The sequence below is a fragment of the Oenanthe melanoleuca genome, chromosome 5, assembly GCF_029582105.1.
Source record: "Oenanthe melanoleuca isolate GR-GAL-2019-014 chromosome 5, OMel1.0, whole genome shotgun sequence".
Lineage (NCBI taxonomy): Eukaryota > Metazoa > Chordata > Aves > Passeriformes > Muscicapidae > Oenanthe > Oenanthe melanoleuca.
Genome location: NC_079339.1, coordinates 33,756,664 through 33,781,760, shown reverse-complemented (window position 1 = coordinate 33,781,760; position 25,097 = coordinate 33,756,664).

Genomic DNA, 25,097 nt, shown 5'->3' with positions numbered 1-25,097 from the left:
TCTCAATAAGTCTGCTCTCTGAAAAGAAAAATGAAACCCAAATCACAGGTGGAATAGTTAAGGAATGACTTTACTCTTCTTTATGAAGAGGGAAAGCAACCCAGCTAAACTTTTTTTTTTCCTTATTTTTTCTTGACTCAACCAGATGTGAAACTGAATAGTTAGGTACAAAACCTAGATAGAGCCTGACCAGGTGGTCTGAGATTAACTGCTTGCCTTCCAAGAGCATAAAGAAATTACATGAACCAGATTTACATGTACCTGGAGCAATTTTCCTTCTTACTAAGTGATAAGCTATGCTGACTCTCTGACTGTTGCCTAAGTAACAGTACTCAAATTAAAATATTTTCTTTTTTTTTAAAGACTGCCTTTCATCTAACAAATATTTCAGGCAGGTTTTCGCTCCTCTGGGGTAACATTATTAAAACAGGACTTGAAGAGTGCAGCTAGAAGAAAAAAGATATGGCTGAATGTAACTGCCTATGTGGCAAGAACACATTTACTCTCCTTGGAAAGTAGCTCTTTTCACTTCCATGGTGAAATATATTCAAAACTCAATGGAAGTTGAGTCATCAATGAGAAATAATTCATCCAAGTGGGGACCTGAGGCAGAGAAAGTTATTATGGAGGGCTCCCATAACCACCAGAGTTCTTTCCTTTCACTATTTTAAACAGTTACATAAAGAAGAAATAGAAAAAGACATTTAAAATTAATATATAAGGCAAGAAGGAGTAGCAGGAGAGGTACTAGAATATTATCTGAAGTGGGCCTATGTGTAAGTGTGAGTGAGTTCTCTTTGTACCATTAATTTAATAAATTTTGGTAAATACAGAAAATGTAAGTGGTTCCTCTTGGCTTCTCTTTTGAGCAAATACACACAAGGAAACCAAGGTTTGAAAAAGAATAATAAAAAACATGGCTTGAATCTTAACATAATATGTGTGAGCATAAATGTGTGAGCCTAGATGTCTGTGAGAAAAGGTAATTAATGAAAAGGTACAGTAATAAACGGGTAGTAGTTATAATCACTCTGTTTATTTATGGTAGTCTAGCGGACCCAGGCTAGAAATTCCAGGAGCTACATTTCTAAGTCCCATTTGTGTCCTGAGCACCAGATTTTTTCTTGAATTAGTTTCCATTGACATAATTTCTTGATTGCAATAACAAACCCAAAAGGCAAAGTCTTGTCTCTTTCATTGTTGAAAGGCAGTTTAGGAAAAATGATGAAGAGATTTCAGTTACCTAAAGATCTCTCAATGTAGAAAGCAGAAAATATTTAAGAAAAAATTTATATACTTTTCAGTCCCAAATACTTTACAGATATATATCTTTATGCTTTCATATACAAAAGCAAAAAAACAAAAAACAAAACAAAAGAAAAAAAGTACAATTGCAACTTTTGATCCAGTTTTGTAAAATTTCAGCAAAATATATACATACAAGGTACCAAATAGTTCATATGCCTTTATTTTACATACAACATTGTGAGACCTAAGGAAACAGTATTGTCAAAGTTTAATCCCTTTAAATATTGCACACCCAGGATGCACAATCACCATCATCATCAAACCAGTAAGTTCTGGAACAAAAATATAAGCAGTTATAGTTGGATGTAGAAGACCATGAAGGAAAAAGTCACCTGTACAGACTGCAAAAATCACTTGGAAGTCTCTAGGCAATAATCCTTAAGTCATCACTGAGCCCACAAAATGATGCCCATACAAGTCAGCCTTTCCATAAAAGGCACAAAATAAGTAAGCAAAAGGGTTGGACCTTTGAGAGTGACTTAAATCACATACAGATGGTATATTATAGATGCCAAATATCCTCACAAGATCCTTGGTCCCATGATGCAGCGTGGATCTTGCTCTCTGACCTCAGCATACGTCAAAGCCTGCTGAAAGAAGCAAAGCAGCAGATCAGCTTCATCTTTATCCCATTATTTTTCACTTTGCAATGTGCACCCTTTATGTAACCAACCAGCAACACTAAATGGGAGCAATGATGCAATTCCTAGGTCTTGCACAGGACACATGCAGGAAAAGGAATGAGGTTGTTTGTTTAAGGTATATAAGAAGTGACACAGAAGAAAGACAAAGGTCTCCCACCTTAGGTGCTGTTATAAGGGCATGGTGAGTACCCATGATTCTTCTTTGTGTTTCTTTTGTCTCTTGAAAACCCAACTTTAGAGGTTTATGCACCTCTTCTTGCTAAGGTACTTGCATTAACTGACACACTGATGGGAATCCTAAAGTTTGTATTTTAGTCCAGTGTGAAAATTGCAGTCTCTTGTCTCTCTGCTCTACGTCTCTTTTTGGTGGCTATAAGAAATAAAATTACCTTCTTAAAGCTGCAGAGATAAATCAGATATATAAACCAGACATTTGCCTTCCAAATGCTTATTATTCTACCAGAGCCCCCAAATAACACCCTCTGGATACTTGGAATGTAATTTCACCTTTAAAAAGGAAGTATTCTTATCAGGCAATTGATATTTTTAAGCACCATATTATCACCGCAGAACGAAAATCACTGATGATGCTCACAAAAATTTGGTACTGACAGAGTTATAAAAATAATCTTTCTAAGTGTTAAGCCTTGGGACATAGTGTTTATGCAGTCTAACAACAGCTCTTGTCTCAGCAGAACATATATTAAAAATCTAGAACACACTTCAAAGATTATTTTTAGTTGCTTTTTTCCCTGTCTCCATGGTTTTGCTTTTGAAATTATCTCTGAAACAATAGTATTGCATGCATATCTGAGCCTGTTATTCCAGGTATACTCAAGAATATTTGAAAGGATTAAAAAAGTCACTTGCCCTTCTGGGTTAAATGTTTTAGCTTTACTTGCTTTGACATTGCAGGTGAAAGCCAAAAATTAAATAATAAAAAAAGGAAATTAACCTGTTGGTAGCAACCTACCGTTTTCAGTTTTATTTCCAATCACACCGAGACAGAAAGTAGCCCTGACAATTCTGTGACTGCTCCAGCCCATTGTAAACAGGAGGTGGCAGTTCTAGCCTTTGATCCAATATGCTGCAGTGTTATAAAATGGCAGTAACTAGCTAGGGAAGACAGTTCCACAATATGCAAGCTAAATAGCTTTTCCAAGGCTAGCCAGAGCTGCTTCCCCTTTAATTCCCTTTTTGTAGAAAGCTAAAATGTGTCACACACAGAGAGGAAAAAAAAAATAAAATAGAGCAGCCTTCTGACAGCTCAGAATTGGTACTGTGATAGAGACTCTAGAGCTAACTACACTGCATCCAAGGATTTTATTTTTCTTTTCATTTCCTTTTTTTTTCTTTTTGTTTTGAGTGTGAAAACACATAAAGATTGTCTTTATAAGGCTTTTGTGGAAAAAAAATCCTCTCTATTCATTTTGTGTTCTGTCTCATGCATTAGTTTCACAAATCCTTCTTGTCACAGAAAATACTTTTATTCCAAAGTACTAAAATTCCACTTAAAAATAGATCAATAATACTCCTCCCCCAGTATATGACAGGTGAAATCTAGCAGGAGAGGCTCTAAAATCCAGTGCAGCCTATTCAACAGGCCATTATTTTTTAATTTCTGATGTTCTTCTGAAACACTGCTGAATTGCTGAGAAGACATTGCTTTATCATTAAAGCAAATTCAGGATGAAACTTGCTCTGTTAGCTCTAGCTATGGAAATGAGAGCTTTAACCTGCATGTTAAAAAGCCCTATGACAGTAAAGAGCAAGAGCAAAGTAAAGCCATTGGAAAGTCTTTCACCACAGAAAGAAAATATCAGAACAAGAGAAATAAAAAGCTGTGAAGGGTGCAGTCTGACATCTTAGAAAAACAACACGAGCAAACATTGTATTTACTGCCTTTTAACCCAACTCCATGTCTGATCATGACAAATACCAGGAATCACAGAAGAAATATATTACACAGTAATATTGAGAATTTTGCAGAATGCCTGGAAGCTAGGTGGAGGTGAGAACTACTGAAAGCACCTGACATTCAGAATCAGGGAGAGTAGCACATATCTGCAAGGTGCAAGTCTCCAGGAAGTTGTTTAATGTAATTGCCAAACAACACACTTTCTGAGGAAGAGTCTTGGGATGCTTCATTTTGATCAAATACTTTTTGCCTTTCTGCTATTCCCCCTACATCATTTCTGTAAGTAACTTCTCTGAGTAGAACAACTACTTTCTACTGTGGTGCCTGAAACAAGGACATAATGTCCTGGCCATAGATAACAAAATATCCTACTGTTCCCATCATGTCATCCAGTGGGAACTCCTGTAGTCAGAGATTCAGCAGTGTACATTAATCTTCACAGTGTTATACAAGACATCACTAACTCAATTCCCTTGCATCCCCACAATGGAGTGTGTTCAATTGTGGAAAGACAAGACATGAGTCTGATGTTGTTAATCAGACAGGCACATACTCTGACATGTTTCACAATAGGAAGAGAGTACAGATCAGGACTTGTAGCTATGGAAAACAATAAGAATGTTAAGGGCACTACTGAACTGAAGAAGAAATCTGGTTTTAATTCTAAAAGTATTGTAGAGGCAGGAAAGCAGTGCAGCAGTACTTATCATTTTGCCAGGATCTTTCTGAGAGATTTAGGAAACATTTAAGGGGTTTATACACAATGAAATTGAGTTTAATTACTGTATATCAACTGAGTAATGGTAACAGTCCCCAAGAGTGCCTTATGGCCAAAGCCAGGTCTGCAACACTGCTTATCCTTCTTTACATTCCAACTTAGCTCTGTTTTAATGACATCATATTTACTGAGCACTAGAGGAGCACAGTTGAAGAAGTTGGTGATTCTTCTGATGTATAGTACCTTAGGCTGTGTTCATCTATGTTTCATTGGAGTATTTCCTAAAAAAAGTATTAAGCCAAGGTAAAATCAGCACTGCATATACCAATTAGAGGGGACATCCAAACCAAACCTCTCACACAGAAGATCCCATGGTAAGAACTAAGAGGCTGTGCTAAGATTCACAGATGTTCTGGGAATAAAACAGAAAAAAATGGAGTATGACTCAGATTCTTAAATTTCTGTTCAAAACAGAGGTATGTGCCTTCCTCTCTGCTACAAAGATCCATATATTTAAGGTTTTAATTTTATTACATTAGGACATTTTCATAGTCTACTTTATCCAGGAAAATAAGATCAACCCCCAGCTGCACCACTCACAAGGAACAGTGTTACTTGTTCAGGTGAAAGAGATTTAGAGTCAGAACTTGAGTTAAATTTCCCTGCATATACGCAAAACCCGGATATCCTGGAGCAATTTGAGAGTTTTTTCCAACAATTCCACTGAAAATTGTATCACTTTTGCTTATTTATCTCAATTTTCCTGGCACTAGAATTTCCATGAGTCTCTACGTTGCATATCCCTGACAAATGCTTGAAGAGCAACATACAGAGCTGTCTTTTTTCCTCTCCTTTCTCCCACACTAAATTCTTGCCTGCAATAAGCCCAGCTCTGTCTCTGAGAATCCTTCATCTTAGAAGATCAGTTATCATTTGGGAGACCAGGGTGTGCAGGACACACCTGCACAATTCCGTGGTGCTCTGAGCAGACAAATGCAAGCAGCCCTCTTGCCAAGACACAAACCTTGGGATCACACTGTGAGTATTACTCGAGGTCTAGGGTAGTTAGGATAGCTGTGTAGCCTTGTAGAAGTCCCCTGAGAGAGGAAGGAAAATGAAGGCATGGAAACTGAGGCAGACAGAGAGCAAAGTGGCAGTTCAAAGACTGAACAGTGATATGGTGTGGTACCCTGAGAAATAAGATTTATAAAGTTCTTGCTGAAGCTCAGGTATGTAAACTGTCCCGATAGTTTCAATGAGACAACTGATGAAGAAACTAACGTTTGTGTTTGATATCTCCAATAACAGAGAGATTACAACTTATTACTCCACTAGATTTTTCAAATATTTGAAAAAAGCTTAGAAAGAAATATAAAGACTTAGACACACAAATAAATTGCTAGAACTAAAAATCCATTCTGTGTCAGCTGAGACACTGTAACTGTTCATAAAAATTCTCTTTCATTGCAAATGTGAATAAATCAAATTATTGCAATTTTGCAAGAGCAGAAGCCCACACATTGACAGGAGAGGAGATGGGAGGAGAGGAGATGAAATTGAAGAGGAAGAGACATATGCAGAGGGAAGAGGACAAAGAAACTACCTGCCACAGAGAACCAATTAATTGAGAAAAATGCAAAATATAAAATAGTGGTTTCTGGAAGCAGACAGACAGTACTAGTAGACATGTGAAAAATAGTAATCTAAACAAAAAAAATTAAAGTGGGAAAGAGTTCAAGGGGTTGAATTATATACTAAAAGTTGGATAATATCACAGTAAACTATAATTTTTTTCTTTCTGATTTTTACCAACTCAGATTTATAAAATGCTTTTATAAGTTTTTTAAAAATTATTTTACCTGAGATTTTATTCTTCTCCATATTAGATATGAAAATTTCTCTCTTAGTATACACAGTAGACTCCTACTAGAATTTTATACACAGTGAACAGATTTGTCTAGTAAGTTACCAGAGACATTTTTTTCTGCAAAACCATTGATATGTCTCTTTTTTTTTCTTTTTTTTTTTTTTTCTCCTTTAAACCACATAAGTGATAAAATCACTGAGGTTGGAGAAGACTACTTCAGTCACTGAGTCCAACCATTAACCTGTGACTGCCATGTGCACATCTTAATCACGTTTTCAAGTCTATATGCTTTTGTCTACAAACTTTTTCAATACTTTCAGGATGGCAGTTACATCACTGCCAAAGGCAGCCTATTCCAATTCCTGACTGGCCTTTCATTGAAGACATTATTTCCTAAGATCCAATCTAAATCTCCTCTGGCTCAATGTGAGGCTATTTCATGTCTCTTGACCAGATGCCTGGGAGAAGAGTTTGATCCCCATTTCTCTACAGTCTCCTTTCAGGCAGGGGTAGAGAGCAATAAGGTAATTCCTGCACCTCCTTTTCTCCAGGCTGAGCACTCCAAGCTCCCTCAGCTGCTCCTTATACAACTTGTGCCCAAAACCTTCCACCCTTCTCTGGATATGCTGCAGCTCCTCAATGTCTTTCTTGCAGTGAGGGGCCCAGAGCTGGACACAGGATTTGAGGTGTGATCTCCTCAGAGATGAGCACAGGGACAGTCACTGCCCTGGTCCTGCTGGCCACACCATTGCTGACACAGACCAGGATGCCACTGAGATAATCTGTGTGAGATGCATATTCTTCTTCACTGCCTCCTTGATCTTGCCAGTTGCATTCTTCTCCCTTTTGTCACCAGTTCTGCTCGTGAGCATTAGACAACTGCATTAATCAGACTCATCAGAAAGGTATAATCATACCAATTCCTGCTCAGTGTCTTCTGCTCTCACTTAAATACCAAGTTTTTCTCTGTTGCTGAGATATTAAATGTGTTTTATTCTCTGGATATTACAGGAAAATTTGAAACTGCCTTTTCTTAGTTCTGTCAAGAGGAAGGATAAAAGTTGTGGGTTTCTTTTGCTTTACCTTTCAATTTTTCTTGAAATTTCTAACTACCTTTATTTGTTTCTTTCCTGTGAAGGTCTTGTTATGAATTACTTTTTAAATATATGGGATTCTTGTCTAATTTAAATCAACCTAAACATTTAATTATTATAAAATGCACATTTTCAGCACAAGTTATTATTCATAGAAATAGTTGGGTTTAAAACAATTTTTTAATGTTTAAAACAATTTTGTAGATACCAACTTTGTGATAAAAAAGGAAAACTGATTCCTGCAACTAACTGCAAGTATGCAGACTGTCATAAGCATAGATGAAGCACTGGTAGCAATGACTTATTTCCCCTTTAAAATATAATAGAAAAGAGAAAAAATCTTTTGTGGTATATCTTTATCCATTAATCTCTATCACCAAAACCTCATTAACGTGATGACAGACACAGAGTAATTCTTATATTTAAAAAAAGTCAATCAAAAAATAGATAAAAGGTAAAAGTACAGTCAATAAATAATCTTGTAAGACTAAACATTGCACTCATCCCTTTCAAGGCACTCATTAGTCATCTACAGTGCCCTCAGTGACATTTTTAATGTATTATTTCAAAGTTCTTTATTATTGAGAAGGGAACTTTTTTTAACTTATAAAGCTCCGTCTATAGTAGAAGTCTGGCTCACCATAAATGAGCAATTTCCCAGTGGACAAGTAACTACTGTGACAGAACATTAATAATACCTTTGAACATCTACTGCCCCCTTTTTTTTCCTGAAGAAAAAAAAAAGGAGAAGGAAAGAAGAGACAGGAAAGGTTACTTTGTGGCTAAAGCTGGTTGAGTTATTATTGTTTTATATTCCATCTTTTAAATTACTGCTTTAAATTACAATCCTACATCGATTGTTTCAGTTTCAGTAGAAGGAACTTCATCTTTGTATAACAGGCTATTTTTTAAGTACAACATTTCCAAAGATGGTTGAAGGACTTAGGTAGCACTTTGAACCTGAAAGACATTTGAGGCCTTTTGGACATGGTGAAATCCCTGGGAATGGCTCAGATAGTAGTGCAGTTTTTTGAGTTTCCTCTCTCTGCTCTTGATATCCAACAAACATTAAGAAGTCTAATGTAAGCATCTAATTTTGAAGGTTTGTCCCTCATGAATATAGTGTTCAATGTGTCCTTCTGCATTGAAACCATTCACATTGAATTTATATAGCTATTGAATAATTTGCTGAAGAGACATATTCTTCTTTATAATCTAAGAATTTAAAAATCTTAATTTTGACAAACTTTTAAATTATGTAAGTCATAGAGCCTTATTTTCAAAATGCCCTCAACTATGAATAGTTTGTCCTATTTAAAGTTACCATTTGCCTGTAATATTATTCATAGAATATTTTTGATCTATTCACATTTTATCTATTCACACAGGAGATCTGCTTTTCAGGTCTTTGATGGCAGTTTTACAAGGACTGTAATGACAAATATCCAAATGTTAATGATTAATAAATCAGTTATCTAGTTTCAGAAAAATAATCTGCTCAGTGTATTAGAAAAAGTGAAGAAACTTTAGAGTTGGGAATACAGAAGAAGCCAAATACTTGTAAATAATTCGTTAAATGTAAAATTAATTTTCTAACCACAATAACAAATAAATAAAGGAAGTAATACAGGGAAATCAGACAAGATAAGAAGGTTAAAGGGCATTGAAAAACTAATACGAAAGTGAAAGGACTGCAAATTTTTTTCTGAAAAACAAAAATAGAAACCAGGAATGTATATGAAATAATAAATGATCAAATAAGCATATATGAAAAAATAAAAAAATTTCCTATCCTGGTTCTGTGATACAAAAGCAAAAATATAATTAAATGTTAGAAGGCTTGAAGTGAGTAAAAAAATATAGTTCCTTATGAAAATCTTAACTTGTCTCATGGCAATTATCATAAAGCTTCAGCCCCAAACTCAACCAGCCTAGAAGTAAACAAGCCCCTGGGTGAATGATGATAGGATAGATTTGAACATACACAAAAGATCCCAGCCAATCCATTGAACCTAAGGGTAGATGTATCGTTGGCCACAGAAACAGGTAACAAGGCAGGAACCAATCATGTGTGTACCTGGGAAATTCAAACCCTCTGTTTAGTAAGGGTTCAGAACAATAAAGAAAACTTTTGTCACATGAATCTCAAGAGGGTTGTGTCTCTGTCTCCAACCAAGACCCCATTCAACATTATATTAACTCACCAAGGCAAAGAAACTGAAAAGTTTAGAATGAAGACTGGGCATGCAATTCCTGATGATCAGTGGGGCACCTTTTAACCCAAATGGTCTGAATGAAGGAGAGAGCCCAACCTATTCTGGTCTAGAACTAGAAACACGAGAGAGAGCTCAGGTTACACTCCAGAGCAAGGCAGTACTTCTCATTGATGACAGGTGGGTAAAGCATTGAGCAGGATAACTTTAAGGGAAGGTTCTGTCTCACACGGTGCTTCATTCTGCCATCTGTTTAGGAAGAGGGTAATCAGACTCAGACCAAGACAAAAATAATTTCAGTATTTATTGTGTTCTGTTTCCCTGAATAAACTGTATAAAGTTTTGTTGTGCAACAACTTTTGGGACTGAGGCTAAGTGGAAGAAGATATAAAGATGAGAAGAGAAACATTGGTACACAAGATATTATGCTGATGGCAGTATTTGGGAAATATGCTTATGACCTATATTTCTAGTTATCAGCATCTCAAAAAACTTTGCTTCTTGCAGAATTATATGTGTGAGAAGATAGTTTTATATCTATCAATCGTTTTTCTCTCTCCATGCTGATCTGAAAATTATTTTCGCAGAGAAGTATGTATCATACTCAGACATTGTTACCCAGATTTGTTTAGTACAATGAAACACTAAGAAATGAAACAAAAATAATTTTCAAAGTCTCCAACCATAACATGCATGCATGTTTTCTTTGTAAAAATATTGAGAACATCTAAAATCTTAAGTTCCAATGTGACTCTTCTGTACAAAGTGACATTGTTGAGAACTTTTTAAGAGACCTGTGAACACCTGCTCTCTGAATCTTTGTAAACTCAGTTGAGAGAGAAAATAAAAACTTTGGATTTAGGGCAGCAGCAACTGGCCTTCACTGGGTTCATGCAGCATTAAAAACTATTTAGCTCTCAGCTCAGCCGTGATAACCATCTAGGTACTTCTGCTGAGTCCATGCCAATTGTGAAGTGAAATTTAGAGACATTATCACAGATAATTAATTAATTATTGTGAACTGGCTTCACAATAGCTTAATTAAGATTGCAGATCATCCTCAGGGCTGACTACTATTATGGCATAGATGATAATTTAGAAGTTGAATAGGACTGTGCTGGACATGCTAGATTAGACACTTGGAAATGGCCGCATCTTTATAATGGTATTTGAAAATCTCTAGCCTGACTTCCTGGCATCATGTAGGAAGCAAGGGCTTTCTGTACATCTGTGAGTAAAGAAGAGCCTTTGGAGAGAGGTTTTGAACAGCAGAGATCTTTAAACATAACTTTCAGTGCTTGGTAACTATAGACAGGAAGAACAACTAAGGGAAACACAGAAGGTGCAGAATTATAAAAATCTTGATGGTGCCCAGTTAATCACAGTGCCCAGTTAAGAGAATAGTATTTAATCTTCTCATTGTAAAGTTAAAACTGTCAGTTTTTGAACCACTTAAAAAAAATTAAACATATTCATATTAGAATCAGTTTGAAGCATTCAAAAATGGAAAACACACTCCAAATTAAAATTATAACTGCTATTAAAGAAGTTTTTATAACAGAAGGAAATCAGAGAATCAGTTCCCTGTGTATACCAGCTCCAGTCCAGAACAGGAGGTGCCCTTTCTCCACCAGATAATTGAAAATAGCAGGTGATGAGATATGGGTTTGCTGTGACAATGAAATAGAAATGTACAGAAAAGGTGAGTTGTTCTGATTCCACTTGTTCTGCTGTATTCATTTGTTTCTGGAGCTTGATTACTTGGGTACAGCAAAGAAACAATTCCCATGAGCTATTTTCTCATTTTGAGAACAGAGAGAAATAATAAAGAGCTTCAAGGAGGAAAGGGTGACTAAGGCTGGGAGTTGGGAGGGTTGAACATTCCTTGTAACCCCCTGGGGTCAGTTCCCCTCTGAAGATCCTCACCCTTAAGCATTCAGAATCTGTTGCTTTTAGTAAGAAAGCTTTCAGTATATCTATTTGCTGTAAAAAAAGACTAAGGAAGAAAATAATATTTATTCTATTCTTTCTCCCATGTCATCAACCAAGCTCGAAGTCAAGTTTCAGTTACAGAAACTTTATTACTGCAACTTCTAACTTAATTAAAAGTGACAGTGACTTTTATTACTGGTGATACCTGAATAAAAAATCCAAGCTAAATAAAGTCACACCAGACCAAACCAAACCTTGCCTTCTTCACTTTTAGGTCACAAGCTGAGTGGAGCTGGCACTTAGAATAAATTGTCCTTCCACTTGTACATAAAGCAGATATTACCTACAAACCACTGAGATAATAAAAGCTGTACCCCCCAACACACTTTAGAAAGTGCACTCCAAAGAAGAGCAGAACTTTCAGCAAGAATTGTTTGTGTGCTGGGTGAAACTTTTCCTACAAAAGAATCTTTATTTCTCCTGGGTTTTTTGTTTTCTTTTTTTTTCCCCCACTGCTTTCATACATAAAGTGGTGAATTGGCATATTTGTGCCATGCATTAAATATTAAAACCAATATGAACATTGCCTATTTTCCCAGAAAGGAAACCTTATTTTATGTAGTGCTGGAAAATTTGGAACTTGATATTATTTAATCACATGTTAGAAAATATAAATGATGAAGGAAGGATTATGTGAAAGGTTACACAACATTTAAAAAGACAATTATTTAAGAAAAAAGTTTAGAAGTGCTCTGTTTATGCTATTGTTTAAAAATTAATTAAAAATTTGAACATTAAAAAAAAAGAATTAAATAACTTGAAGCGCTTTGAGTTTTTACCTGTACATATTTGAGTTTTTACCAGTTCTTGCAGCTGTTTGAAAACCCATAGGCACATGAGGTTGGTCATGTATCTGTGTACTTGTAATAGAAAAATTATTTTGTGGACTATTAAGCATCTGCCCTTAATTTCCTAGAGCTCACACTTCGAGGACATACAACAAGTAATCTGTATTTAAAGCTTTGATCCTCTTTCTGACCACGTTAGCTTTACTATTGATTCCTTATTATAATTTATTTAACATAAAAGCTGTTACATAAGGTGGATAAAGTTGCTTAATGAGCTAACCAATTAGGGAGGAATGAATTTGAGATCACTTTGAACCCAAAGAACCAAAATTTATGAGGTATGGGGTCCTGGAGGAAAAGAGTAGAGCATACTTCTTTAATTAACAGGATATTTGAGTAGAAAAGATATTAACTACTGAACAACTTTGCTTTTTCACAGAACTGGAACGTGAAATGAGCTCATTCTCTGCCTTTACTTATGCCCTTGACACTGAGCAGAATTTGCCCTCTGGCAGACTGAAAGCCCCTCATGCTAACACAGATTAATTTCAATTGTTCATTATTTTTGGTATAAGATCAAAATAGAACCACTGAATCAAATAAAGTTACAGAGAAGGGGACAGAACAGAAAAACTGTGCAAAAGTATAAAAGGGAAGTTTGCTTGTGACAGTCATTATCAAATTCATTTCTGTATCCCATTTTTAAGCCAATTGAATCTAATAACATTTCACAACTTTTTTGCATCTGGATACATTCATGTATGTGATTTTTTGATCTCTAACAAAATAAAGGAGGTCACAGCTGAAATCTTTGCAATAGAATGATAGGCAAAGTTAGCAGGGAAAAATGTTTAGGAATAAAACCTTCATAAAACACCTTGCAAATTTTTCAGTTGTTATCTCTGCTTGAGTGCCCTAAACCTTGTTATTTCTTTTAATAAAGGTATAATAAAGACTTCAATAACTATCCTTGCACTGTTTTCTGCACTATTGGATTATAAACAGTCACAGTCACTGTCTCTGCCATCTTGACTTGTACTGTTATATAACACCTGAGTATTCAGCCAACTAAGACAAATTCAGGATGGAAAACAACTTAAAAAGGAAGTATTCTTAATACTCAATGTGCTGATATTTGACAAAATTGTGGCAACCTTTTATGTACATATACAAAACACAAAATTAATCAGAGGGGATATGCACACTATTCTGTTGCTGTGGCAGAAAACCTGTAGAAAATAGCCCTTGTTTAGATTTAAGTGCCATTATATAAATAGGACATGATGTGGAGGATTGAAGAAAAATATAAGTAAAAGCTAGCTTGAAAACTAACTGTATGTTTTAATATTTTCTTCCCTTAGGAAGATTTTTCTTCACTGATAATTTATGAGAAAAGTATAATTAGGTTAACTTTTTTATTTTTCATGACTCCTCTCATAAGAATATGGATGATGCACATTTGAAAAAAAATCCTGATTTCTGATGTTTGCTTTTAAATATTTTTTCAATCTCAAAAAATAGTTTGACTTAAACAGAATATCTTTAGAAATTACAGTGGAATTATAATTCTCACTGTCTGGGAATTTTTTAAAAAGGTCACTTAAGAGACAATGCAGACTATAACCCCTACATGTCTGTTAACTACTGAAAATCTATCTGGAAAAAAACCTTGGAATTTCAAGTGAGAAAATGTGTCTTTAAGACAATATGCCTCAGCATGGTCAGTTGTTTGAACATTGGACCTTCTGCTTCCCTACTGCCCACTTTGACTTTTCTACTGTCATTCCACCTCACCTATGACCATGACTAAAGTAATTTCCTTGTTTCTGTATGAGATTATTTTATGTTGAAGGTGGTTTTCACTTCATAATTATCACAAAAGTTTAGGGTGTAGTTGCCATATAACAGAAAGGGAAACCACACCTGTGCTGTCTCTGAATAGCCACATAATTAATATTCAGAATAGAGGGAAACAACTTCCCAAAGGATGAGAACACTGACCAAAATCAAAAAGTACCTCATCTCTTAAAAACTGGTCCACAGAAAATTATGTAAAATTTATGGAAACTTTCCAGCTCAGTGCCCTTCAAGGTGTCTGCTTCACATCACAGGTGCCTGCATGCAGAAACAAAGCCCAGGTTTGACATAATTTATCCTCAAGAGTTTTGACACAGTCTGGATTTGTAGTGGATTTATGCAGGGCTTTGGAACTATTTTTGGAGAGAGACAAGAAAATGTTGTAATGGAAGATGCTGGGAAAGGATATAATGTTGACAAAGGTCTCTCTGTATATTGTATGCCAATCAGGCACACTCTGCTGTATAGAATTTGTTGATATATTAGTTCTGTCAGACCTTTTGGACTGGCTAACTCTACTCATGGGATTCATCATATCCAAATCTAACCTTTTCTATTAGAAGAATATTTCATTCAATCAAAAATTTTTTGATGGCATTGCTAAGGTTAATGGGAACTTCAAGAAAAGTGCTGAAAAAGAGAGCTAAAATAGGATTTTCTTTGTTAAATATGATACTCAATTTTTGTTGAAGTTTTAGTGTTTCAGACAATAATACAAGTCATCCTGCAAATCGTCTTTAATCTTTCATGCACCCCATTAAAAAACGCTGAAATTTAGCTTTCAGTATTAATAAAGGTGATGATAATCTCGCCAAAGATTTTGGAGAAGATGAAAGTAATATCTCTAGCACAATGACTTATATCAGTGAATGTAAACTGAAATAGAATACTGGCAAATATTCAATTCTCAAATGCTTGAATTAGTTTTACTGAGAGGTACCTTTTGCCTAATGCCAAAGAAAATAAGATAATAAGAATCTCAGGGTTCAGAGGATAAGTCTCTACTCAGTCAGACTAGATTCCCTGCTGTATTGCCAAAGTTGAGGGTGGTGTTATGCTGTAATTAGATTAGTTAGTTAAAATGCTATAAAAAATAACAATGAAAGAAAAAGATTCAGTATTGCTCTTGGTAATGGGGAATAAAAATCTTGAAGTAGCACTTTGTTAAATAATAAATTACAAATTCAGTGGCCTATATTTTAAATAAATCTGAGGGTAATAGCTAGAGAAACATGCTGGACATGAACCTTCCTTAGATGAAAACTAGGAACGTTTTACTCAAAGTAACTTTTCAGTTTGTTATTAGTGAACATCAATTGCCACAGAGACAGTTTTCCTTTGAACAATCAACCTATTAAAACCTATATTTAATTTGTTAACAAGTATTCCACTTAAAAGTGAAATTCTAATTATGTGTATATTAGCAAGGAACTTTTAAGTGTTCTTTTAGTACAAATAATTATTGTGTTGTAGACAAAACTTGCATAATGAATAGATAATTTGCACAGAGAAATCATAAGTTATAATTTTAACAATGGTACATGGGATAGATGATGGGTATCATCTTTAGAAGCATAATTTTTATGTCAATAACAAATTCAGTTTAAAAAAATCCTGCTTTATATTACATTGCATTTTTTTAAATAGAAGTATTTGAAAAGGAAATAAACATCTAGCATGTTTTAGGAATCATTTAATACAGACATTGAGGGAAACCTGAAAATAATTTTAAATAATTTTCATATCTGCACATGGTTGTGAGCAAACTTTGAGGAGAAGGACTAATTAGTATAGACATTGCTGCAGTCTGAAATAGATTAGAGTAGTAAGTGGAGGAAAAGTGATATGACAAAGTGTACCAATTTAAAGTATCAGGCTTATCACTGGAACAAATCTGAAGCATTTCTTTTTCCTGCCTTGGCAGCATGTATGACTGTAGGAAATGCACCCATAGGGGCACAAACACTCAAAAAATTCATGCAAGCTGGGTGGACAACCAGCTCAGCAACCCATTTCAGATTGCAAACAGTGTCTAAGTTGCCCTGCTCTGTGTCTCACAGCAGGAGAAATTTGGTTTCTCCAGACTCCCAACTGGATGTATCAAGCCTCAGATAAATCTTTTATACATTATTTGTGCAGATAATGAGTTATCCCCTGCAAAGGAGTACTGCTGTCTTGATGAACACACTTGTAAATTTTATAGAAAATGTGTCTTGAAATACAGAGCTCACGTCAAGCTGATATTCAAATACTGAAGTTATTCACTAGCAAGTGTGTTCTGAAGAAAAGCATAACACAACAGGAGACAATAGCAATCAGAAGAAGAAGATAACTAAAAGAAAATGCAGGTATAGCTGGCATTTTGTAAAAGCAAACAGATTCAAATTCGTTCTAATAAAGAGAGGTGAATTCCTGCTGTGCACATTCTGGCATTTTCAAGATCCCAAAAAACATGAGAAACAGTTGAAATTTCTAAAGGTTTTCATAAATGTTTAATTTAACTTATAAGGTGGAATTTTGGCCTTGTCAAAGCTTGTGGAAAAATTCCCTTTGGATACAAGGGAACTGAGTTTCCAGTAACCCGGATTGTTTCAACTACAGACAGGTCTGTACCAACAGTAAGGGAGAGCAAGGTACAGGGAATTTTTAGTACTGTTACCAAAAGCTTTTCTAGTGATGAATTCATATAGTTCCATTTTTTCAAATATAACTATTGTGGAAATCACAGGAGGGAGAAGAAAAATGTATTTTTGCTTCTGGTATATTTAGAGCAAGATAAAGGGATAAAAATCTTTGCTTACATTCTTAAAATCCTTCTTTTTACTAGCAGTGATGTAGCCAAAACCAATTGCAAGACAGAACGACCCTGGAGAAATTATGAAATATTTTTAATACCCATTTTGCTGTTGTTTGGTGTTTATTAACATTTCCTGAATTTTTTGCTTTGTTTTCAGGCTTCTGTGTTTTCATTTTATTTAATTAGTCCAAAACCACTTAAAAATAGTTTAAAAATGCAAATCTATATTAAAATAATTTTGAAAGAAAGGAAAGCATCTTCTTTCCCCACCCAATGGAGATGTCTCACCTAAACTCAGATGAACAGCTCTGAATTAAGAAGATTTTAGAAGATCTGTCTACTTCCTCTTATATGCTGTAGCTTCCTCTGTTGAAGGTGCTGTGTTTTCACTTAAGAAGGAGGTTTTGTTATAAAGCACAACCTTGTGAGACAAGACTGGGTAGAAAGAGAAGTAGAAAATGTTTAAAGGAAAATATTCAGCAGTCAGTCAGCTAACCATAAAAGATGATATGATTTTGCACATTTTATTAACATCAATGGACAGACTTACTCTAAGAGAAAAAATACTAAATGGCTTGAAAATTAAAGCGGAAATTATAATTTGTTCTTCTGTATTACAAAATAATCAAATATGTTTAGTTGACATTTTGAATAGAGCTTTAAAAGTCTTTGGCTTATACAATATGCATTTTGATTTTTTTTAACATACGCATTTTTTGTCTGGTTTGACACTGGCAGGGCAAAGGGAATAAAAAAACATTCAGCTTGAAAAAATGTTATGGTTTCTTTCTGAAATATTGGTTATGTTTTGCCCATCTTCTTTTGGCTTTCTTGACATTTAGGTAAGGTCTTATCCACAGTATGATGTCTAGTGATGAGTATCCCACACCATTGCATGCTTTTCACATAAGGATAAAGAAGTCAATTTTCACAAAAAGTGTGAAAGAAATATTAGATGTATTTTGAGCAAGACAATTCCAGTTAAATATTTTAGTCTAATTTCTGGAGTCAAGGCATGAATAGTTTTCTTCAGGCATTCAGAGGTTTAAATATGGAGAGAAGGTGATATAGGCAATGGACAGCAGTGAGTAATGAGTTATGAAATGTTGAGTGATTGAGGCTGTTCTATCTATCTTTAAAAGGATGTTCAGTTCAGTTCTGCAGTGCATTCTTCACCTATAATCTTAACCTTCTAGGTTCATTAGAAACTTTTTGTCTAATATGTATTGGCACATTTTGGGTATTCTGTTTTTCTGTATCATTTAGTTTGTGTCATTTTTGAAGGCAGGTACATAAATATTCTTATAGTTAAAACTTCAAACGAACAGAAACAATTCATTTCCTGTTTCTTAGAAAACTTGTATAATTCTCCAAGATATTTTTGTTGCACTTATACATTAAAATAATTATTAAAGTGAATTTCATGGTTTATGGTATTTTTGAAGTTGGTGACTAGCTGCAAGGTCACAGGAACTTTTGGAGTCTTATAAAAGTTGATATTAAATATGGATATGAAACTATAATCCAAGGTAAGACTTTCAGTCCTGATAATTTCCAGTTAGCTTATTTGGTGGGAACATAGGGATAGAAGCATTTTATTTTAATTGACTTTGGAGGCCTATTGCATGTTTGCCTTCATGCAAAAGCTAAACATTGCAGTGCAATGAGAATTAGTGCTTAGCATCCTAAAAGAACTTAATGGCTCATTAAGCAAACAGTTTAGACTGCTCTTCACTTTTTGATCATGCATCATAAAACAAAAGCACAAAAAAAAAGCCATTTAGGAATAATAATCTACCCTCTCAGTTGATATGAAGAAGCATTTGGGTTAAAGTTCATTAATGCTTGGAAATTCCCCTCTTGATAAAAGAAAGAAAGCAAGTTATTCAACAGCCTTGATCAGAGGTTCTTGCAAGTTTTAAGCATGGTTTTAGGCATTGTTAAATAAACCAAATCTAATTGTTACAAAAATCAAAGTAATAATCTATAAATTTTTTCCTACAAAAACATTTTTACCTAAGCATAAAATACATTCTTGTCATTTTCTCTCCTTATCTAATTCCGTTATAGTTAGTTTAGTTTATACAGGAATATTATAAAGCAGATTTCTGTAGCTATGCTAACAAAGATAAATGGAAGTAAGAACTTCAATAAAACTTTGCAAACAATTCCATTATATCTTGTCAAATGCACAAGAAGCCTCAGGTGTAAATTGTTTCATTTTTATGTCAGTTTTGTTGACATCACTGACTAAAAGTATGGACCCTTACATTCAATCTCTGCACAAAAGAATAAAATAACAGTTCAAGCATAAAGCTTTTTACTGTGTTTTTAGCTCTGACATTTTTTGCTACCATACAAGATTTTACAGCAAAAATAAGAACTTCTTGAAAAGTCCAAAAGCAAACTTTCATGTTATTTGACTATTGGCAACATAGTCTAACAAAGTAGAAAGCTTGCATAATTTAGTTTCTCCTTTTTATACTATCTTCATGCAAGTTGCAACAGGCAAATTATTTACAAATTATTTTTATTTATATAGGTTTATAGATTGTTTCTACTATATTCAAAATGTTATTGTGTTTACGAGTTACAACTGTTTAAAATCATGGCTTTTCTGTTAGTGGGAGTTGAGTTCTTAGTTTTCATATCTTTTATGAAGGATATGAACCAGTTTGTTGAAGTTTATATATGCATTGGGTATTCTTATTTAAAAATCCACTAGTCTACACAGGAAATGGAAGTGATATCATATAATGGGTAGGAAGAAACTTGAAGCAGAGTCAGAGGCAGCCTGGCAAAACCTTTGCATTCTCTTCTCCCCTGGAAAAGGCACATCTTTGCCTCTCATCTTTCTGCTGGGAAATCTGTTTTTCATTTTTAAGAGAGAACCAATTACTTGTTGAGGCAAATGGATGTACTTCAGGAAGTTTTTAAGATTGTCAGTGCAAGTTACTACTCTTTCATCTGCTTTTATATACACCTCTGTAGATTTTATAAACAACTATAAAACAAAGAAACAAAAAAATCAAGGCCATTGCCATAAAGTCTAACCAATGACAATTATTAATGCAAAAAAAATTAGGTATTGTAATTAGAAAATGAAGCTCAAATGTTGCAGTTAATTTAATCACAGGCCATCCAATTAATACATTTGGCAATCAAATCATTAAGTAAAGACAGGATGCATTCAATTCTTAACGAGTCTCAGTACAGGAACTGAATTCATTTCTTCAGTTTCCTATCCCCAGCAGAGGTAATCTTTTACATTTGCCAGAATATAAAAATCCAAATTCATTAACATTCAGTCCTCAGGTCAAATGGAGGTTCTTTTTTTTCCTGAAATGCCACTGTGTACAGGAGACCTTCTTTCTCTGCCCCATTTCTTTTTATTCCTGTTCAGTCTTCATTCTGCAATCCTGCATGGGTAAGAGGCAACTGCTCATTTATGTTTTCTTACAGGGGTAGACTTGTTTGTCTGACAGTTCACACAAACATTAAAAGGCAAAGAAAGCATTGCTATGGTTTACCAAATGGAAGTTCTTTAGCTTCCCAGTACCTGGAAATTATTCTCAGTTCCTTCCCAAGGGATGGAGATTATTTCTAATGGGGAGGAAAGCTGAATAAATACAAATATATATATATATATATATATATACATGTGTATATATATATATATATATATATATATATATATATATATATATATACATGTGTATACATACATATATATATATATGAAAATGCCAGATATAGGATACAAAACCATAAGAAAACCAAAAGTGAGGACTCAAATCTTTAAACTTTGTGGCACATGGTATTAGAATCTGTGTTCTGGTTCAGGAGCAAAGGTGACATGAAACCAACAAAACTTTTGCTTCCACTGATAATTAAGGAGTGTGATATTTACTAAGAAACACTCCTGTTCCCGCCTTAGACACCAAGGGAACATGTACCTGTGGGTAAACTAAGCAAATAATTACTATAAAATAAAATAATTTGGCAATGACTCTCATTTGGCTAACTCGATTTGGGATGAATATAGAAGAGAGTTTGATGATTTAAAATATTTCAATAGAACACAATAAATGCAAAAAAGCTTAGTCTGACAAGAATAAATTCTGCTTCATTTGGGACCTTTTGACTTTAGCATATTCATATTTTCACTAATTTAAGCCTTGTTGGTGTGATATAGACTGGAAGCCAAGAGAATTCCAGTCAGGGAATAGGGATACCAAATTAGCTGCAGAGGAAACATTTTGGCCTTACAGGAACTAAATAAAAAATGAGTGCCTAGAATGTATGGGCATCTTTTCTATTTTAAACTTTTCATGATAATATTTTATTGCATGTGGGTAACAGCCAATCGATGTCTTATGGTGCTTAGTTAATTATGTTAAGAAAAATCTACATAATTTTCTGGCTGTAATTGGCTTAAAATACAGGCAGTTGGAAAAATTCCCTTTCTGGAAGGTCTTTAAGGTATCACACTGAGCAACTATTTGGAAATTGGTTCTGAAAATATTAAGAATATTAAGAATAAGACAAAGAGGTCCTACTTTCCCTTTTAAAAAAATGCTACAGAATTTTAACCACAAATATTTTTAACCCCACGATTTGAATTAGAAATACAAATAATAAATAAATCTGTACTTACTACCAGACCCAACTATAAATAAGTGTTGCCAAATACTCATGAATATTTGTGATTATAGAACTACCAGATTAATTTCTTGTTTCTTCCCAGAAAGCATGTCTAAATAGAAATAAATTCAGGGAATGTGTGATCTGCTTGTGGATAAGCCTTGAACAGAAGGAGAGGTTAACATTTTTAGCTAAATTATGCATTGCAAATGGCTCACTCAGTTTTTTATCATTTGCATAAATGGCCCTGGTTCAAAATCTCACTGATTGATTGCAATGGAAACAATTTTACTAGCTTAATTTTTTTCTTTTTTTTTTCCTTTCTTCATTTTTTTTTGTTTTTTTTTTGTTGGCTTCTGGGGATTTCTTTGTTTGCTTTTTGTTTTTAAATCACTGTAGGGCTCAAAACTATAAGATAGGGAGAAAACAATAGTCCCATTTAAAGACCACTTTCTAATCTTAATTAATATGGCAACCAAACTCTTTTTGTAAATTTAGTTCTATAACTGACCATCTGGAATAAAGAAGTTAGAATTTTACTAAAAACAGTTTCAAGTTTCAGACACAAATCCTAACTACTAAAACCAGTATTTCAATCCTTAAGCTATGCTTTTTAAGGAGAAGAATTTCTCTGAGCAGCAGTCTTTGGATAACTGTATTTCAGGAATATTGTAACAGAAAAAACACATGCTATTAGCTTAGTTCATTTGCTTCTGTTTAGAAACATGGAAATGAGTTGCCCAGAGATTTGCAGCAGTGGGTTCTGAAATATGGAGTGAGAAAGTAAGGACTAGAAATCAATTTTTGTGATTTTTCTGGATTATTTATAAGACTTACATCTTTCAGCAAGAATTACTAAATCACTGCTGTTTTGAAACTATTTATAGTACCCTTATTAGTCTGATGACAACAACAACTATTGAATTGCAAAAAATCAAACCAAAAAGTGCTAGGTAATGTAATGTTTTTTTAAAAAAGTCACTGAACCACTCAGATTTGTATTATTTCTCCTTTGGTTGAAAAACTCAGGAAATGTTATGGCTTGACCTAAGAAATCAATTAACAGCTTCATCTTTATTTCATTAGCTGACTAAAACATGAATGGGTTTTTTCTATTAATTATTATTTTAAACTGATACTTTTATAGAACTGTTGTGAAATGCAGAGCCATACAGTATGTACAGATAAATCCTACAGATACTTGTTTTTAGTTTTTATTTCTCTACATCATCCTTACACTGCTTTATAGTCATCACCTGGTCAGAATGGATAATTTTGCAGTCAATAGTCACAGTTAATGAACATTTTAAAGGCTCATCAAGATTTATGAACAAATAAGGAGCCTAGACAGAGAAGTTTGAAAAAAAAAGAATTAGCTTGCTAATCTTATGAAACAATTTTTAATTCTGGAATAGTTGCTATTTCTGATGCACATTCTCTGGAGAAACATGGCTTGAAATTTGGGATTTGCAACTTGAAAAGTGCAATTTAAAAAATTTTTACTTTGTTTAACTAAATTAATTAATTTTCCCGTTTTTTATGTCTTACTGTGATTTAATTGGTAGACTCCTCATAGATGAATACTGTTCATATATGTTCAAAAAACAAAATCTCTTTGGTGTAGTTTTAAATTGCAAAAGATTTTCAGATTTGTCTGAGAAATGTGAAATGCAGGGAACTTCACATTTGTATATAGGAGCAAATTTGAACCATTTGCATATGTCTTGCTTCCCAGATTTGGCCCAAAGTCAAGAAAAGCAACTGAAGTTCTGTGAGCAAAAATGAATCCTTGATGCAATTTTCCTATTAGAAAAATAAGCCAGGGACAATACTAGAAAAATCATGGCCAAGTATCCCCAAGGAATTCCTGCAGCATAATTGTACCACCTTATTTTAACCTAAAATGTGATCAGATGGAATTTAAAATGAGCTCTAGGTCTGAGTCAAAATATTGGCTACACTAGCAAAACATTTTTTGAACATTAGATTGATTTTTTTGGTCTTTTTTTAATTCACATTTTTAAGTGAACAAAAGGATTTTTATGCAGGTTAGAAGAACAGTCAAGGTTTAAGAGACTTGCACTGTGCTTTTGTCCAGAGGTGTTTTAGGTAAATTTGAGCAAAAACCTGAATTCTCCCATCTATCATTGATCTAAACTCATAAAAATCAGTGAGGTTCTTCATCTGAAAAGGGTTTTGGGAAGATTATTAAAAAGGTTGAGTATTCTAGTTAATATAACACGAGTTGGTGTCTTAGAACTACTGGAGACAAATATAATCAGAAAGAACAAAAAGTGTTTAAACTTTAGCCAAATGCATTAAAAAGACATTATGATCACTCACTTAATGTTACCATAACTTAGGTGTTAAGTCGATTATATTGATTGCAGCTGTGACAGTGTAAGGATACAAATTAGGCAAAGCTTGTAGGAAGATATAGTACCTTCTTTTAGATCAATTGGTATAGCTTGAGAAAAGAGGGAAGCTTTTGAATCCATAAGCTCTTCTGCCATGAGAAAAAGAAGAGACAATCTTCAAAGCTAAGTACAAGTTTTAGAATAAATGCTGTGAATGTTACAAGATACATTAATCAGACTGGGAGAAAGAAAAGAGTTGCTAACAATATTTTGTTAAAGAAGAAAGATGAGATTAATTACCATGATCCATGAAATTGTCTCTAGAATCTATGATTTTGGAAATCTGATGATGCTGTTTTATTTTCCAGCCCAATCTTTTAAAGCTTGTCTGTTTTGATTTTTTTTTTATTTAGTTTTTTTATTGAGAGCAAATACTGAGAGGTGAAGGTAACTGAGGATTTTTTTTTTTTTTGAGAAATTTAGGTGAAAGCCTCATCACCACTCAGAGAACATTTTTTACATGATCTTATTCCGGTATGTGGTGATTTTTAAATTCTGTGCCAGTAATTTACATGTTTATAAATAATGACACACTTGCATATGCTTCTCAGTTACAGTCAGCTTTGATTTGGTGCCTTGGATATTTTGTTTCTGAGGTCAAATATAGTTCTGAAGTCAAAAGGACAGTTGAAGACCAGTTTCTGGGAAGCTTTCTTGTCCAGGTAGGATCCTTGCTTTATCCAGCTCTTAATATGTTGTATAAGACCTAGATGATTCTAGTATCCAAAATAAGTGCATAACCTAGAAAATGTGTAAGCAAGTTCAACATTTGTTTTCTCTGTATTCCAAAGTCACTTTCTACAAAGTATTTGGACTCTTCTCTATAAAAGTCTGCTTGCT